Source organism: Geotrypetes seraphini, chromosome 5 (assembly GCF_902459505.1).
Source record: "Geotrypetes seraphini chromosome 5, aGeoSer1.1, whole genome shotgun sequence".
NCBI classification, from domain to species: domain Eukaryota; kingdom Metazoa; phylum Chordata; class Amphibia; order Gymnophiona; family Dermophiidae; genus Geotrypetes; species Geotrypetes seraphini.
The window spans coordinates 8,003,841-8,020,673 of NC_047088.1; positions in this window are offsets into that span (position 1 = coordinate 8,003,841).

Consider the following 16,833-nt stretch of genomic DNA (forward strand, 5'->3'; position numbering starts at 1 on the left):
TGTTGGCTATAGGAGGCTTTTTGGTTGATATTGAAAATGCTATAAGGAGGACAGGTTCCTGCTCAACCAGCCTTCCACCGATATTAAACAGCACTAACTGTCTGAATATTGATTTTTACCACCCCAGCACAATCTAGGCAGTGCCAGGGCCGTCTGGTGACAGGGTCAAGGTGGAGCCACAAGATACGCAGGCTCCAGCAGTAGTTGGTGCTGGGATCCAAACCTAATGGAACAGATAGAGCTGTACAAAGAGCTGCATAATTTCTGGGTCCAACAATAACCCAGATCTTCAGTGCTTGTGTCTAGATACGGTCCACCGTTGACTGTTCAGGTCTAATTCAGGCCATGGCTGTCAGCAGCTTTAAAACCGCTCATCACCATGAGCTTAATATCATCCCTGCTATTTCTGCTAAGTACAAACTGAAAAGATGTTCAATCTTTTACACATGGAAACAAACTAGTCTACCACTATAACCATGAAGTGCATCACACTCTACCACCACGGTCTCAGAACTGGAGCCTACGCATGGTATTTATATCACAAACTCAAGTGATCAGCGTAGCAATTTAGCTCCCTGCTCCAATCATTGACCGCTTAGGTTTTAAAACATATAAACTTTAATAATTTAATCTTAAAATATTTCCTGTAGAAAATGGACTCCGCCCATTATCAGTCTACTTGCTCTCCTTACCCTCGCCGCCGCAAAGCAGCGGCCCGCCGGACTCCGCCCATTATCAGGTCAGCGCATGTCCAATATAAGAGGACTCTCATTCCCTCCCTTGTTGTAAAGGGAATGGGAAAGACAGAGAGAGAAAAATTCAGGGCACATCTCTCACACCCCCTCTACTACCATCCAATATTTTTCAATCTCTCATCCCCTGACCCCTGTACAGCATCTTTTGCCCCTCCCCACAACCCAATGCCCATTTATTTATCAATCTTCTCTAACACCATGCTACATCTCTTCCTCCCTTCCCTCCACCACCATATCCAACATTCCTACTACTACTAATTATTTGTAAAGTACTACCAGAAGCATGAATTCCTTTCCATCTGTCCCACCCTTTCCTCTCTATCATGACATTCAATATTTCTCCCTCCTTCCTCTCCACCACCATCATGTTCAACAATTCTCCTTCTTTCTTCCTTTCCCCATGTACACCACCTCTTTCTCTTCCGCTCCATGCACCTCCATTGTTCTCTCTTTCTCTTCCCTTCCCTACCGGCAGCATCTCTCTTTCCCTCCCTTCTCACCCCCCCCCCCCCCCAGCCCATACAGCATCTATCCTCCCCTGCCTTCCCAAACTCCCTGGATCATAAAGCACTTCTCTTTCTACCCCCCCCCCTCCCAAGCCCATACAGCATCTCCCCTTCCCTGCCTTCCCAAACCCCCTGGCCCATACAGTATCTTTCTTTTCTTCTTTTTCTACTATCCCCACCCCATGCAGCATCTGTCCTTCCCTTCCTTCCCAGCCCTACCTCCCCAGGCTACGCAGCATCCGTCCTCCCTGCCTTTTCAATCTTTTCAGCCGATGGAGCATCTGTTTCCCTCCCTTCTTCCACTAGCCACACTTATCTTCTTAACAGGCCAATGGCAGCAATTCCTACCCACTGCTAGCAGCTGACCTGGAAGCCTTTCTTCTGACGGCTTCCGGGTCAGCCGCCAGCAGCGTATAGGAACTGCTGCTGGTGGCCTGTGAAGGAAATAAGTATGTTGCCCCCCAGCCTTCCCATTACCACAGAAATTCTCACAACACTACCGTGTAATGGTCTACCATTCCCGTGGCATTCCTGGGGGATTTGCAAAAGTGCTTCCCATTGCCACAGTAATTACCCCAGGTGCGGTAATTACCACGGTAATGGTTACTACATCACTCTCTACTGGGAACCCCAAGAAATTAAACTCAGCAAGAGTGTGGTTGTAAAATTACAAGAAGGTGGTATAGAAGTCCTAATCCCTACCTCTACACCACTCCACATCCAACTTCTCTCCCTCCAAACCATTGCTCACCATGCCTCTAAATCTCTTCTTTCTGGGATCCATAAGTTCTTCCTGTTCACTTCATTACATTACATAACATTCCTAGATCGCAAAACCTCTCGGATCGATGCGGTTTACAACAAATAAGAAACTGAACAGCTCCAGTGACCTAAAAAATAATCATACGCCCTTTCTTAGTTCTCTAAAAATCTTACAAATAAGATTGATTTTAATAACTTTCTAAAATGTATGTTTGAGCCGGACCTTGTAAATATAGTACGTAACTCCCTGGCCCAACTTGCTGCCTGATAAGCGAGTAAACGTTGATAAAACTTCTTATAAGTGCAACCTTGAATAGGCGGAAAGACGAATAAGGATGGACAATTCACTTTGAACAAAGCAAACAGTTCTGATAAATATTCAGGTGCCTGGCCAAGTAGTACCTTATAACAAAGTGTCCGAATTTAAACAGAACACGGGCCTCAAATGGAAGCCAGTGGAGCTCTTCATATTAGGATGTGATATGATCTGATTTCTTCAGATCAAAAATCAGACGCACTGCTACATTCTGGATTTTACGTAATCTAATTCGGTTTGTACGATGCCCAGCAAAGTGTACTGAATTACAGTAATCGAGAGTACTAAGTATCAAAGATTGGACGAAGATCCTAAATGCCACAGAGTTAAAAACGATTAAATAGTACGCAAGTTCCACAAAATGAAGAAACATTTTTTTAACCAGTGCTGAGGTAAATGCCTTCATAGACAGATTCCCATCTAAATATACACCTAAATTTTTGATTTCTGATTCAATAGGATAAGTAATTCCACTAAATGTCAACTCTTTATCTACCATTTGATTTGAAGGAGAGGTAAAAAAGAACTTGGTTTTGTCTGAACTGAGCTTTAATTTATAATCTTTATCCAATCATTCATGTTACACATAATCTCTTGAATAACATTGAGAGAAGCACAAAAGTCCCCAGAAATAGGGATAACGATCGTAATATCATCTGCATAACTAAAGATCTTCACATTAACAGCTGCCAGTTTCTCACCCAAAGATGCCAAATAGATGTTACAAAGTACCAGGGAGAGCGGAGAACCCTGTGCATGCCCACAGGGATAACACCAAATATCAGAGAAAACCCCTTTAAAAATCACTTGGTACGTACGGAGTTTCAAAAGCCAATGCAATACCTTACCCAAAATGCCCATGGCGTCCAGACAGTTACGTAAGATTTCATGATTGACCAAATCAAAGGCACTGCTGAGGTCAAACTGTAAAAGCAATGCTCCCATTCCCCTGCTGAACAGGGCATAGAGATAATTCAAAAGTGGCATAATTAATGTTTCAATACTATGCGAGGATCGAAAACCCGATTGAGACAGATGTAGAAAAGGAAAACAATTGTTGACATAAGAAAATAAGAATTGCCATCTCCAGATCAGACCCTGGGCCCATCAAGTCCGGTGATCCGCACACGCGGAGGCCCCGCCAGGTGTACCCTGGCCTAGTTTTAGTCCCCATATCACCGTATGCTTCTCAAGGGAGCTGTGCATCTAATTTACCCTTACCCGTATCTCTCTATGCCACTCTTAAGGAGATGTGCATCTAGTTTACCCTTAAATCCTAGAACGGTGAATTCTGCAATTACTTCCTCTGGGAGAGCATTCCAGGTGTCTACCACTCGCTGCGTGAAACAGAACTTCCTGATTTTCGCCCTGGACCTGTCCCCCCTCAGCTTTGATACTCTTTGGGGTTCCGAAATGCTGCTAATATTTGGGGTTTTGGAATGTTGCTACACTTTGAGATTCTGCACGGAATCTTGATACATAAGAACCTAAGAGTTGCCATCTCCGGATCAGACCCTGGGTCCATCAAGTCCGGTGATCCGCACACGCGGAGGCCCCGCCAGGTGTACCCTGGCCTAGTTTTAGTCCCCATATCACCGTATGCTTCTCAAGGGAGCTGTGCATCTAATTTACCCTTACCCGTATCACTCTATGCCACTCTTAAGGAGATGTGCATCTAGTTTACCCTTAAATCCTAGAACGGTGGATTCTGCAATTACTTCCTCTGGGAGAGCATTCCAGGTGTCCACCACTCGCTGCGTGAAACAGAATTTCCTGATATTCGTCCTGGACCTGTCCCCCCTCAGCTTCAGTCTATGACCTCTTGTCCATGTCACACTGGACATTGTAAATAACTGCTTTCCCCGCTCCATTTTGTCGAATCCTTTCAGTATTGGAGCAGGGAAAGCAGTTATTTACAATGTCCAGTGTAAGAGAAAACCAGTTCAGTTCAGACAAAACCAAGTTCTTTTTTACCTCTCCTTCAAATCAAATGGTAGATAAAGAGTTGACATTTAGTGGAATTACTTATCCTATTGAATCAGAAATCAAAAATTTAGGTGTGTATTTAGATGGGAATCTGTCTATGAAGGCATTTACCTCAGCACTGGTTAAAAAATGTTTCTTCATTTTGTGGAACTTGCGTACTGTTTAATCGTATTTTAACTCTGTGGCATTTAGGATCTTCGTCTAATCTTTGATACTTAGTACTCTCGATTACTGTAATTCAGTACACCTTGCTGGGCATCGTACAAACCGAATTAGATTACGTAAAATCCAGAATGTAGCAGTGCGTCTGATTTTTGATCTGAAGAAATCAGATCATATCACATCCTAATATGAAGAGCTCCACTGGCTTCCATTTGACAAATGATACCTTCCATTAATTTCACAAATAAAAGTATATTTGTTGACTTCAGCAATAGGATTTTTTGACAAGTCGTGTAATTATTAAATGAGCTTTTCCATTTAGGAATTCTCCTTTATCCAGCATATCAGTCAGCCAATTATAAAGATCTTTCTGGAAAGTAAAACTAGAGGTCATCATGATGTGTGGACAATACGAGTCATAAAACAGAATGATTTAGCATGTTTTGAGGATACGTTTTTAAAATGAGTCCAGCTCAAATTAGTGGACACCTTTGAAGACAACATCTCAGCATCAGATGTAGAAGGGCATGGCTGACGAAGAGCCTTTATTTTCCTCTCAAAATGAGAGCTTTGTCTTGTTAAATCAGAAACATCAGAAATAGATGATACTACACGTCTCCCTCCGTATCCGCGGTTTCAGTTCTGCGGATTTGGTTATTCGCGATTTTTTTTTTTTGTCTAAGTTTTCCTCTATTTTTAGGCTGTCCGAGTCTCCCGGATCTTACCTGGTGGTCTAGCGGTGACGCGGGGCAGAAGCGATTCTCCTTTGCTCCTGCCCCGTGCAGAGCCGTCATCAAAATGGCTACCGTGAGTTCCCGTTGTAGTCTTGATGATGGTTCTGCACAGGGCAGGAGCTTAGGAAGATCGCTCCTGCCCTGCGTCACCGCTAGACCACCAGGTAAGATCTGGGGACGCAGGAGGGAGGCGGGGGGGGGGGGTGTCAGAGCCGGCCGAAAAACTTATACACGTTTTTTTGCAATTCGTGGGCCGGCTCTGCACCTAACCCCCACGAATACGGAGGGAGAGCTGTATTCTAAAGAGTTCCTTTGTATTTATCTTAGTAGAACTGATTTTTGTTGAGTACAATTGTCTACCTTTCTCTTAATTTCCTCTACGCCAAGTTAATCTATCCTCCAGTCTGGCACTTCTTTAAACCCCTCCATGTTCTACTTTCAAAAAACCAACTGGTCCAGAGGGCTTCCTCAGGCTGGCATGCCTTCCCCTTTCCTGTCCCACGAACCACGGCAGCGATTCTGAAGCACTACCTGTGGCCCCGTCCATGCCCTCAATGATGCAACTTCCTGTTTCCTCTTGGGTGGACCACAAGGAAAACCATAATATAATGCAGAACTGCAGAGATAAACAAAGGAAAGATGGGGCAGGGGAGATAGTAAAGATACCGTAAGACCTCTGTGCTAACATGCAGGACCAGTCATCATCAGGAAGCGAGATTAAAAGCTGATTGAAAATAATGTGACTTCAGTTCCTTTTTAAAATTCATCTCCTGTCATTTTGGTCAGGCTCTACTTTTATGCTTTGAGGTATGACATAAACCACAGTGGCTGCAAAATAAAATGATAAGTCCAAATGCCTAGATGCTTCCCCGCCCCCAACAATTCTCCTAAGGAGTGACAGCACAACCTTAGAAGTAAAGGGCGCTCTCTTTCATCTCAGTGAGAATGCCCAGCGCTGCCAGAGAGCGCTCACTGACATCAGAGCCCATCCCCCAACATCCTCCTATTTATCTTCTGCCTCTCCCCCTCCATCCCCCCTATCTCCCCCCAAAAAAGCCCTCTCTGTAGCTTCAAGGAGGGAACGTGCAGGAGTGTGAACCGGGAATTCACTGCTGTAGCAACAACCTTTACTGATCCTGGGAATGGATTGGAACCAAAACTAAAATACTGACACTTCAAAAGCAGAGCAGAGTAGAGGGAGGGACCCTGTTGAAATGTGTTCATTATCTCTGCCCATAAATACCAGAGAATTGTCTTCAGGGATTATTGCAAAACCTTTGATTGATACTGGGGCCTCTCCTTTCCCTTCCTGACGAGAGGGAGGGGGACGAAGCAGAGATTTTCCTGAACCGGGGAATGTCTAAGGTGATCTCACTGTAAATGTGATGTACAAGCTGCAATCAAGAGAAGGAGCTTGGATTCCGGAGGGGGTGGACGGTGGAGGTACTTCGAGATGCAAATTCACTGGGCTGGTATTTCATGATTAATTTACCATGAAGAGAACAATTCACTGCCTGCAGACAATATTCTGATGCAGGTGGCTAGAAGTGACTATATGCCAAATATTGATAAAGGTCACCTGCCCCAGTGTCTCTTCCTAAAGGTGACAAGCTTTGCACTCTATGCATATCTTCTGTACACCCCAGTCTGTATCTGTATGCTCATCCATTCCCTGAGCCCTCCAGGCCTAGAGGTGAAAGGCTCTGAATCCCTGTGTCCATCCCCCTGAGTCATCCGGTCCTAGAGGTGAAAAGCTCTGAATCCCTGTGTCCATCCCCCTGAGTCGTCCAGTCCTAGAGGTGAAAAGCTCTGAATCCCTGTGTCCATCCCCTTAAGTCATCCGGTCCTAGAGGTGAAAAGCTCTGAATCCTTGTGTCCATCCCCCTGAGTCGTCCGGTCCTAGAGGTGAAAGGCTCTGAATCCCTGTGTCCATCCCCCTGAGTCGTCCGATCCTAGAGGTGAAAGGCTCTGAATCCCTGTGTCCATCCCCCTGAGTCATCCGGTCCTAGAGGTGAAAAGCTCTGAATCCCTGTTTCCATCCCCTGAGTCGTCCGGTCCTAGAGGTAAAAGGTTCTGAATCCCTGTGTCCATCCCCTTGAGTCATCCGGTCCTAGAGGTGAAAAGCTCTGAATCCTTGTGTCCATCCCCCTGAGTCATCCGGTCCTAGAGGTGAAAGGCTCTGAATCCCTGTGTCCATCCCCTGAGTCATCCGGTCCTAGAGGTGAAAGGCTCTGAATCCCTGTGTCCATCCCCCTGAGTCGTCCGATCCTAGAGGTGAAAGGCTCTGAATCCCTGTGTCCATCCCCCTGAGTCGTCCGGTCCTAGAGGTGAAAAGCTCTGAATCCTTGTGTCCATCCCCCTGAGTCGTCCGGTCCTAGAGGTGAAAGGCTCTGAATCCCTGTGTCCATCCCCCTGAGTCGTCCGATCCTAGAGGTGAAAGGCTCTGAATCCTTGTGTCCATCCCCCTGAGTCATCCGGTCCTAGAGGTGAAAGGCTCTGAATCCCTGTGTCCATCCCCTGAGTCATCCGGTCCTAGAGGTGAAAGGCTCTGAATCCCTGTGTCCATCCCCTGAGTCGTCCGGTCCTAGAGGTGAAAAGCTCTGAATCCTTGTGTCCATCCCCCTGAGTCATCCGGTCCTAGAGGTGAAAGGCTCTGAATCCCTGTGTCCATCCCCTGAGTCATCCGGTCCTAGAGGTGAAAGGCTCTGAATCCCTGTGTCCATCCCCTGAGTCATCCGGTCCTAGAGGTGAAAGGCTCTGAATCCCTGTGTCCATCCCCTGAGTCGTCCGGTCCTAGAGGTGAAAAGCTCTGAATCCTTGTGTCCATCCCCCTGAGTCATCCGGTCCTAGAGGTGAAAGGCTCTGAATCCCTGTGTCCATCCCCCTGAGTAGTCCGGTCCTAGAGGTGAAAAGCTCTGAATCCCTGTGTCCATCCCCTTAAGTCATCCGGTCCTAGAGGTGAAAAGCTCTGAATCCTTGTGTCCATCCCCCTGAGTCGTCCGGTCCTAGAGGTGAAAGGCTCTGAATCCCTGTGTCCATCCCCCTGAGTCGTCCGATCCTAGAGGTGAAAGGCTCTGAATCCCTGTGTCCATCCCCCTGAGTCATCCGGTCCTAGAGGTGAAAAGCTCTGAATCCCTGTGTCCATCCCCTTGAGTCATCCGGTCCTAGAGGTGAAAAGCTCTGAATCCTTGTGTCCATCCCCCTGAGTCATCCGGTCCTAGAGGTGAAAGGCTCTGAATCCCTGTGTCCATCCCCTGAGTCATCCGGTCCTAGAGGTGAAAGGCTCTGAATCCCTGTGTCCATCCCCTGAGTCATCCGGTCCTAGAGGTGAAAGGCTCTGAATCCCTGTGTCCATCCCCTGAGTCGTCCGGTCCTAGAGGTGAAAGGCTCTGAATCCCTGTTTCCATCCCCTGAGTCGTCCGGTCCTAGAGGTAAAAGGTTCTGAATCCCTGTGTCCATCCCCTTGAGTCATCCGGTCCTAGAGGTGAAAAGCTCTGAATCCTTGTGTCCATCCCCCTGAGTCATCCGGTCCTAGAGGTGAAAGGCTCTGAATCCCTGTGTCCATCCCCTGAGTCATCCGGTCCTAGAGGTGAAAGGCTCTGAATCCCTGTGTCCATCCCCTGAGTCATCCGGTCCTAGAGGTGAAAGGCTCTGAATCCCTGTGTCCATCCCCTGAGTCGTCCGGTCCTAGAGGTGAAAGGCTCTGAATCCCTGTTTCCATCCCCTGAGTCGTCCGGTCCTAGAGGTAAAAGGTTCTGAATCCCTGTGTCCATCCCCTTGAGTCATCCGGTCCTAGAGGTGAAAAGCTCTGAATCCTTGTGTCCATCCCCCTGAGTCATCCGGTCCTAGAGGTGAAAGGCTCTGAATCCCTGTGTCCATCCCCTGAGTCATCCGGTCCTAGAGGTGAAAGGCTCTGAATCCCTGTGTCCATCCCCTGAGTCGTCCGGTCCTAGAGGTAAAAGGTTCTGAATCCCTGCGTCCATCCCCCTGAGTAGTCCGGTCCTAGAGGTGAAAAGCTCTGAATCCCTGTGTCCATCCCCTTAAGTCATCCGGTCCTAGAGGTGAAAAGCTCTGAATCCTTGTGTCCATCCCCCTGAGTCGTCCGGTCCTAGAGGTGAAAGGCTCTGAATCCCTGTGTCCATCCCCCTGAGTCGTCCGATCCTAGAGGTGAAAGGCTCTGAATCCCTGTGTCCATCCCCCTGAGTCATCCGGTCCTAGAGGTGAAAAGCTCTGAATCCCTGTGTCCATCCCCTTGAGTCATCCGGTCCTAGAGGTGAAAAGCTCTGAATCCTTGTGTCCATCCCCCTGAGTCGTCCGGTCCTAGAGGTGAAAGGCTCTGAATCCCTGTGTCCATCCCCCTGAGTCGTCCGATCCTAGAGGTGAAAGGCTCTGAATCCCTGTGTCCATCCCCCTGAGTCATCCGGTCCTAGAGGTGAAAGGCTCTGAATCCCTGTGTCCATCCCCTGAGTCATCCGGTCCTAGAGGTGAAAGGCTCTGAATCCCTGTTTCCATCCCCTGAGTTGTCCGGTCCTAGAGGTAAAAGGCTCTGAATCCCTGTGTCCATCCCCCTGAGTCGTCCGGTCCTAGAGGTGAAAGGCTCTGAATCCCTGTGTCCACCCCCCTGAGTCGTCCGGTCCTAGAGGTAAAAGGCTCTGAATCCCTGTGTCCATCACCTGGGTCCTCCAGTCCCCTTTTAACTCTGGTGTATTTGTTCACCAGCAATTTTCCAATTCCTTTTATAGCTCCAAAATATTAATTTATAAAAACAAAGGAAGCATCACATCCACAGTTCTTCAGCTCTCATATGCCATAAAAAGTCATTTGATGTCATTTCCTTTCCTAGTGAATTCTGCCTTTCCCTCCTTTGCTGCCTGCATTCACTTAATGGGTCCTAAAGAGCCATGAATCTCTCCATGGGCCAATCAACGATGCTTTATGGCTGGGTTAGTGCATCTTTAATGGTATTTTAAACATTTAAGTAGTATGGAAAAGCACAATGAATTCCAGACAGGAAATTTATCTCTAATCCCAGCTGTATCGGTGTCTTTAGCCCTCCCTCCTCCGTTCCTCTGCTGTGGATTTATATTTCCTGTTGATCCTCCATCTCAGTTATCGTGGTTAAAATAGTCCAAATCTCCTATTTCCACTGGGTCTAATGCAAAATTAAAACTCTAAAGTTTCCCCCCCCCCCCAAATGTGTACAGAAACCAGAAACTAGGCAGAATGTCAGTGAAATAGCAGGAAAGATGAACGTAGTGTAGAAACCTGGAGCTCACACACCAAGCGTCTGGGGTAGTCATGCCTTTTCAAGGTCCTCCATTTTGGATGTGGCTCATCGTTGGGGGAAGAGATGATCAGTAGCAATTTTTGACTGGGGCTTTCTGATGATGCACTGTGCAAGAAATTCTTTATGATAAAGAATGGTATTCTATTTGTCATGCCTGGATGAACCATTTGGGTCTTTATCTGCCATCATCTACTATGTTACTATGTCCAGAAACCTTGATAGTCTTATTCAGTACTGAGAAAGATAAGATTCTCACATTAGAGCCATATTTTTCTACATGACTAAATACAAATAATAAAAAAATAAATAGGCCCAAAGGTCCAGATTTTCCCAGTTGTGTAGAAACCTGATTGCTGATTTTGATATTGGATTAGCATTTATTACTGAAACATGGTTGATGGGATCTTATGATTGTTTAATTAACGAGTGGTGCTTATTGGGTTATAATATCCTTTATAGCTCTAGGAAATGTACAAAGGGAGGGGGACTACATATAATGTTTAATTCCTTTTTCCTGTGAGGAGCCGTTGGAAAGTTCTCAGCCCAACCAAGAAGAGAATGATGTGGAGCCATGAAACTTACAAGTTAGTCCACCCTTTCCTTGACACTTTTCGTTTCAATGATATGAAATGAAAAGTGAGGAATAACATGTATGTTTCATGGCTCCACATCATTCTCATCTTGGTTGGGTTGAGAACCTTTCAGTGGCCCCAGGTATTTCTTTACAAGAGATACTTTACAAGTGGAAAAGATAGAATTTGGAGGATGACTCAATATTGGGTCTGTTGGAATTACGTTTCGTTTATCGTCCTCCAGTCTCACTTATACATATAACACTATTATGGAGTTTTTCAATAAGATTCCATAGAATTGTAATTTGGGGAGATGTTAACTTACATTTAGAAGATGCATTTGTTTGTTCTGCTAAAGATTTGATTGCCTTTTTAAAAGCTTTACATTTTATTATTTTATCAATATTTCCTACTTATGAAAAAGGACATTCTCTAGACTTTAGCAGATTTTTTAGACTTGTATTCAAAATCTAGCTTTTCAGGAGGACTGGTTGCATGCTAAAACTGGCAGATAGCTCCTTGGTCAGATCATTTTCTTTGTGAATTCAATTTGATGGTGTATATGTCTCAGAATGAGAAGAATATACTAGAACTGTAGTTAATTCTAGAAGAAAGATAGATAAACTTTAATTTTAGCAGTAGATGTCTCCCTGGATTTTATCTTGAGAACAGGATTCATGTCCAGAAAAGTTGTGATAGAAGTTCTTGATTAAATTGCCCCTCTGTCCTTGAGGACAAAGTCGAGGGAGAGATTTGCTCCCTGGTATTCTGAACAACTTTGTGATTTGAAATGCAGTTGTAGAAAGCTGGAAAGAAAGTGGTGAAGGACCCTTAGTGATGAGAAGAAGTCCTCTTGGAGGCAGGCCTTTAGATCTTATAAAAGAAAATTTATTGAAGCTAGGAAACAATATTTCTCTTCCTTAACAGGTACATCTAATATAAATCATCCTTTTTTTTCAGCTGGTTGAGAAAGACATGGGGGAAGCCTCTGCTTGCCCTGGATCGGTAGCATGGAATATTGCTACTCTTTGGGTTTTGGCCAGGTACTAGGGACCTGGATTGGCCACCCTGAGAATGGGCTACTGGGCTTGATGGACCATTGGTCTGACCCAGTGAGGCTATTCTTATGTTCTTAATCTGACTCATGTGAGAGCAGACATTTTAAATACTGTCACACTAGCTAATTTTTTTCATGATAAAGTATTAACACTTCGCAAGTCTTTCCAGCAAAAATCTGGATATATTGGTGATAGTAGAAATTTCAGTCTCTGTTCCTGTACTGCCGATAGATCTTGGTTCATATTTGATGAGGTCTCTGTAGATAATGTTAGGATTGCTTTATCTAAGGCACAGGTGTCAAAGTCGGTCCTCGAGGGCCAGAATCCAGTCGGGTTTTCAGGATTTCCCCAATGAATCTGCATGAGATCTATTTGTATGCACTGCTTTCAATGCATATTCATTGGGGAAATCCAGAAAACCCGACTGGATTCCGGCCCTCGAGGAGGGACTTTGACACCCCTGATCTAAGGCATCAAATTCTTCTTGTCCTAACATTTTGATCAAACAACTGCCAATGGAAGCTCTTGTTCAGATAATTCACTTCCCCCCTTCCGCCCCCACCTTTTTTATACTAAGCTGATTAATGTGTCAGCTTGTGGTAATCATACCGAAGCCCATTGAGAATTAATGGGCTTTGGTGTTGCCATGTGGCAGCCGTAGGCACAGCTTTATAAAAAAAAAGGGGGTGGGGTCTAAATTCTATGTTACAACCTGGATTTTTCCAGCATCTTTAGGTAAGATAGTAGTCACTCCTATTCTGAAATCGGCTAATTTAATCACTTCTGAACCTTCTTCTTATCATTCTAATGCGAGTCTTCCTTTATTTTCTAAAACTGTTGACTCAGTGGTTGTTAGTCAGTTGAAAGAATGTTTAGATCAGTGGTCTCAAACTTGTGGCTCGGGGGCCACCTGCAGCCCGCCAGGTACTATTTTGAGGTCCTCGGTATGTTACCATTATTCTGGAACATTGCCCGCCTCACTGCTGTAATCTCACGCCAGCGCTTTCCTGCGTCTGTACACGATTGTGAGGTGGAGTGGAGAGGAGAATCGCGTACAGATGCAGAAAAGCACTTGCATGAGGTTAGACCAGTGAGGCGGGCAATGCTCTAGAACGTAAGATAACCATTGGAGGCAGTGCAGCTTGTGCATGTGTATGTAATCTCGTGAACTCTCGCAAAATTTGGCACCTCTCCTGGCAGTGACTGCTTGATGTAAGATGGCGGTTGTGTCCGGTGCTGGAGGAGGTGAAGAGCTGAAGGCGGTTGCAGACGCGACCTCCGGACACTTAAGGCACAAGTCGGATATTGATTCTCCCCTAGAGGACTCCACCAAAATCTTGTCTCTTGCAGTTGACACTTTAGAATCTAAATCACAGTTTTGCATGGGGTAAAACTCTTTATAGTTTATAAATCTTTCCTTAATTGCTTCTGATCATTTCCGCTATACACAGCTGAAAGCAGAGCAACATGCAGAAAGTGAAAAACTGGCTAAACTTCACTTTCTGCTTGTCGCTCTGCTTTCAGTTGTGTATAGTGGAAATGATCCGAAGCAATTAAGGAAAGATTTATAAAGTAGAGCGAGTTTTACCTCATGCAAAGTTGTCATTTCTTTAATAAGACATTAACTCTTTTTTCTGAGGCCCTCCAAGTACCGACAAATCCAAAAGGTGGCCCTGCAAAGGGTTTGACCACTGGTTTAGACAAGACCCTTTTTTAGAGCATTTCCAGAATGGTGTCAGAAGTACGGAGACTTTGCTTCTTTTGAACATAACGGTTAAGAAAATCCGTAGTCAAGGAGGTCAACTGGTTCCACTGCATTTGACACAGTCAACCTTGATTTACTTCTATATAGACCAGGGGTGTCCAACCTTTTGGCTTCCTGGGGCCGCGCAAATACTGCAGCAAGACAGAGGAGGGAGCCGGCAAGACGGTAAACACCCGGGGGAAGCAGAGGAAAACACTGCATCGCCCTCGATCGGAGCTGCACAGAATACTTCACGGGGCCGCAGGTTGGACACCCCTGATCTAGACTATATGAGTGTAGGATTAGAACGGTTTCAAGCATTCTTGAAGAATCGATCTTACGCTGTGAAAAAAGACGAAATTCTGGACGTCATCGTGTGCTGTTCCACAGGGCTCCCTTTTATCCAGTGGCGAAGCGAGGGTGAGAAGCGCCCTTCCCCTGCCCTCATCTCCTCTAGTTGTTCATCGCTGCGAGCAGCAAGAACATCCATGTACTCCTCATGACCCCGTCGGCTTCCTATGTGTGGCACCCGGAAATGACATCAGCAGGAGAGATGACGCGGTCGCGAGGAGCATATGGAAGTTGTATCTTTGACCCACTTTAAAACAAAGCTAAAAACATTCCTGTTTCAAGATGTATTCGATACCTAATTGCCCTTGTAAGGGCTAAACACAAGCCGACAGCAGATGGCATTTTTCTCTTCTTTCTTCCCTCCTTCTCGCCAATTCCTTAATTGTTCTTTTTCTACCTTTTATTATAATGTAATTCATCCCTTCTCCCCATTTATTTCGGTTGTCATAGTATAAACTTATTATGTAGATTTTATTAATCAAATGTTTACTCCTATTTTATATGACGAAAGCTTTATTTTTACTGTACACCGGTCTCAGAAGTCTGATTGAGCGGTATAAAAAATTTTAAATAAACTTGAAACTTGAAAAACATTTGTTCGTTAGCGTGCTAGAGGGAAAAAAAAGTTTGTGGGACACTGTTTTAGAGGAATAAACTATAAGGCCCCTAGGGACCACTTTTGTTTACAATGTTGAAATAGTCTTCCTTTACCAGTTAGATCAAATTTTTCTTGTGAAATGTTCCATTAGAGTCTTAAAATAGAATTATTTCTGAGATTTCTCATTTGATTATATTGTCATTTCAGTATTTTAGATAATGCATTTGTTCATGTAATTGATTAAGACTGTTGTAAACCGTTTTGAACCCAGTTTGGGGGATAAGAATGGTCTATAAGAATTTTTAATAAAGATTTGCATGTAAATTACTTTTCAAAGCAACAATTATTCTTTGTTGATCCAGTTCCCTTCCAGAAATCTCTTCAGGGGTCTGGAAGGCGCAGCACGTTTCAACGGTTTGCATCATATTTTAAAGGATGCTCTTTCTGACCCATATTGAATACACAGAGGTGTTCTACAGGGCTCTGTCCTTTCTGTTCTCCTTTTTAATTTGTGACTTTGTGATGTTTTATTTTCTGGGATCTTGATGAATCTTGTATGTACACTGACGATGTCCAAGTTTTCTTTCTAATTGGGAATAATGCAGCAGATTTCATGGTAAACTGTACAACTTGTTGGATAAAGAAATGGAATGGAATGGCTGTCCAACCATAAATTAGCATGGGATCTGGAAAAAAAACTGAGATTATGTTTGCAGAGAAATCTTTAAATCCAACGTTGCCTTCAGTTTTGAATTATCAGGGGATCAAGTTGAAATGAAATCAAGTCTGTGAGGGTTGGGAATACTTTTGGATTCAAAATTGTCAATGTAAAATCAAGTGGATCACGCAATGGTATCGTCTTTTTTCCATCTTCGAGATTTAAGTGAGCTGAAGGGAATGATACCTTTGATTGGTGAGCCGTTCCGCAAAGGTTCGGTGCTTATCATCCTGGATTACTATACAGTATTTCCCTGTATTTGGGTATCATTGAGTAAATTTTGAGTGCTGTAGCTCATTTGATTGCAGGAGTTTCTAAATTTTGGAATTAGGTGTTTTTCCATCTGAGTTAGGTGAAATTCTGATTACACCAATTTTGAAAGACGTGAAGAAATCTAAGCAGGAGGCTTCTAATTACAGACCCGTTGCTTCAATTCATGCTTCAATTTCTTTTGTAGTAAAGTTAATGGAGGGTTTAGTTTCTTATCAAGTAATAGATTTCTTCGATAAGTTTAATATTTTTCACCATTCACAATCCAGATATCGATTAATGTTTTGGGTTCTTTGATGAATGATATTCAATCTTTACTCTGTGTAGGCAAACAAGCGTTTCTCCTTCAATTTCATTATTCTAGCGCATTTGATTTGATTGACCAGGCTCTTTTATTTGCTATTTTTGAAGAAATTGGTTTTACAGGCCGAGTTAAAAGGCTAAAAGGCTTTTCTATCCTGCAGGTCCTATCAGATTAAAGATGGGACTCATTTTTCACCTCGTTAGAGTAACCCCATTTTGGGTACTCCAAGGCTTGCCATTATCACCAACAATCCTTAACATTTTTTAAAGTTCTTTAGGGAATCCTGACATCTGCATTCAAGTTCCATTGATTGATCTCTCACAAGGATTTTTAAAAGTCCAACAAGGCATGCAATGAGTTGAATCTTGGATGTGTAAACATAATATGCAATTGGATTCTAATAAAGCAAAATGTATGCATTTTAGACATCACTTTCACACTTTTCCTAAGATTATTCAAGTTAATCAAACACCTTATAAATGAGAATCATCTGTTAAATATACATAAGCATGGATTAATGAGAGATAGCCAGCATGGTTTTAGTCAAGGGTAATCTTGCCTCACCGGTCTACTGCATTTCTTTGAAGGGGTAAATGAACATGTGGATAAAGGTTGATATTGTGCATTTGGATTTTCAAATACGAATGATAAGAAGTTCTTCTTTACCCAACGTGTGGTGGACAGCTGGAATGCGCTTCCAGAGAGCGTAA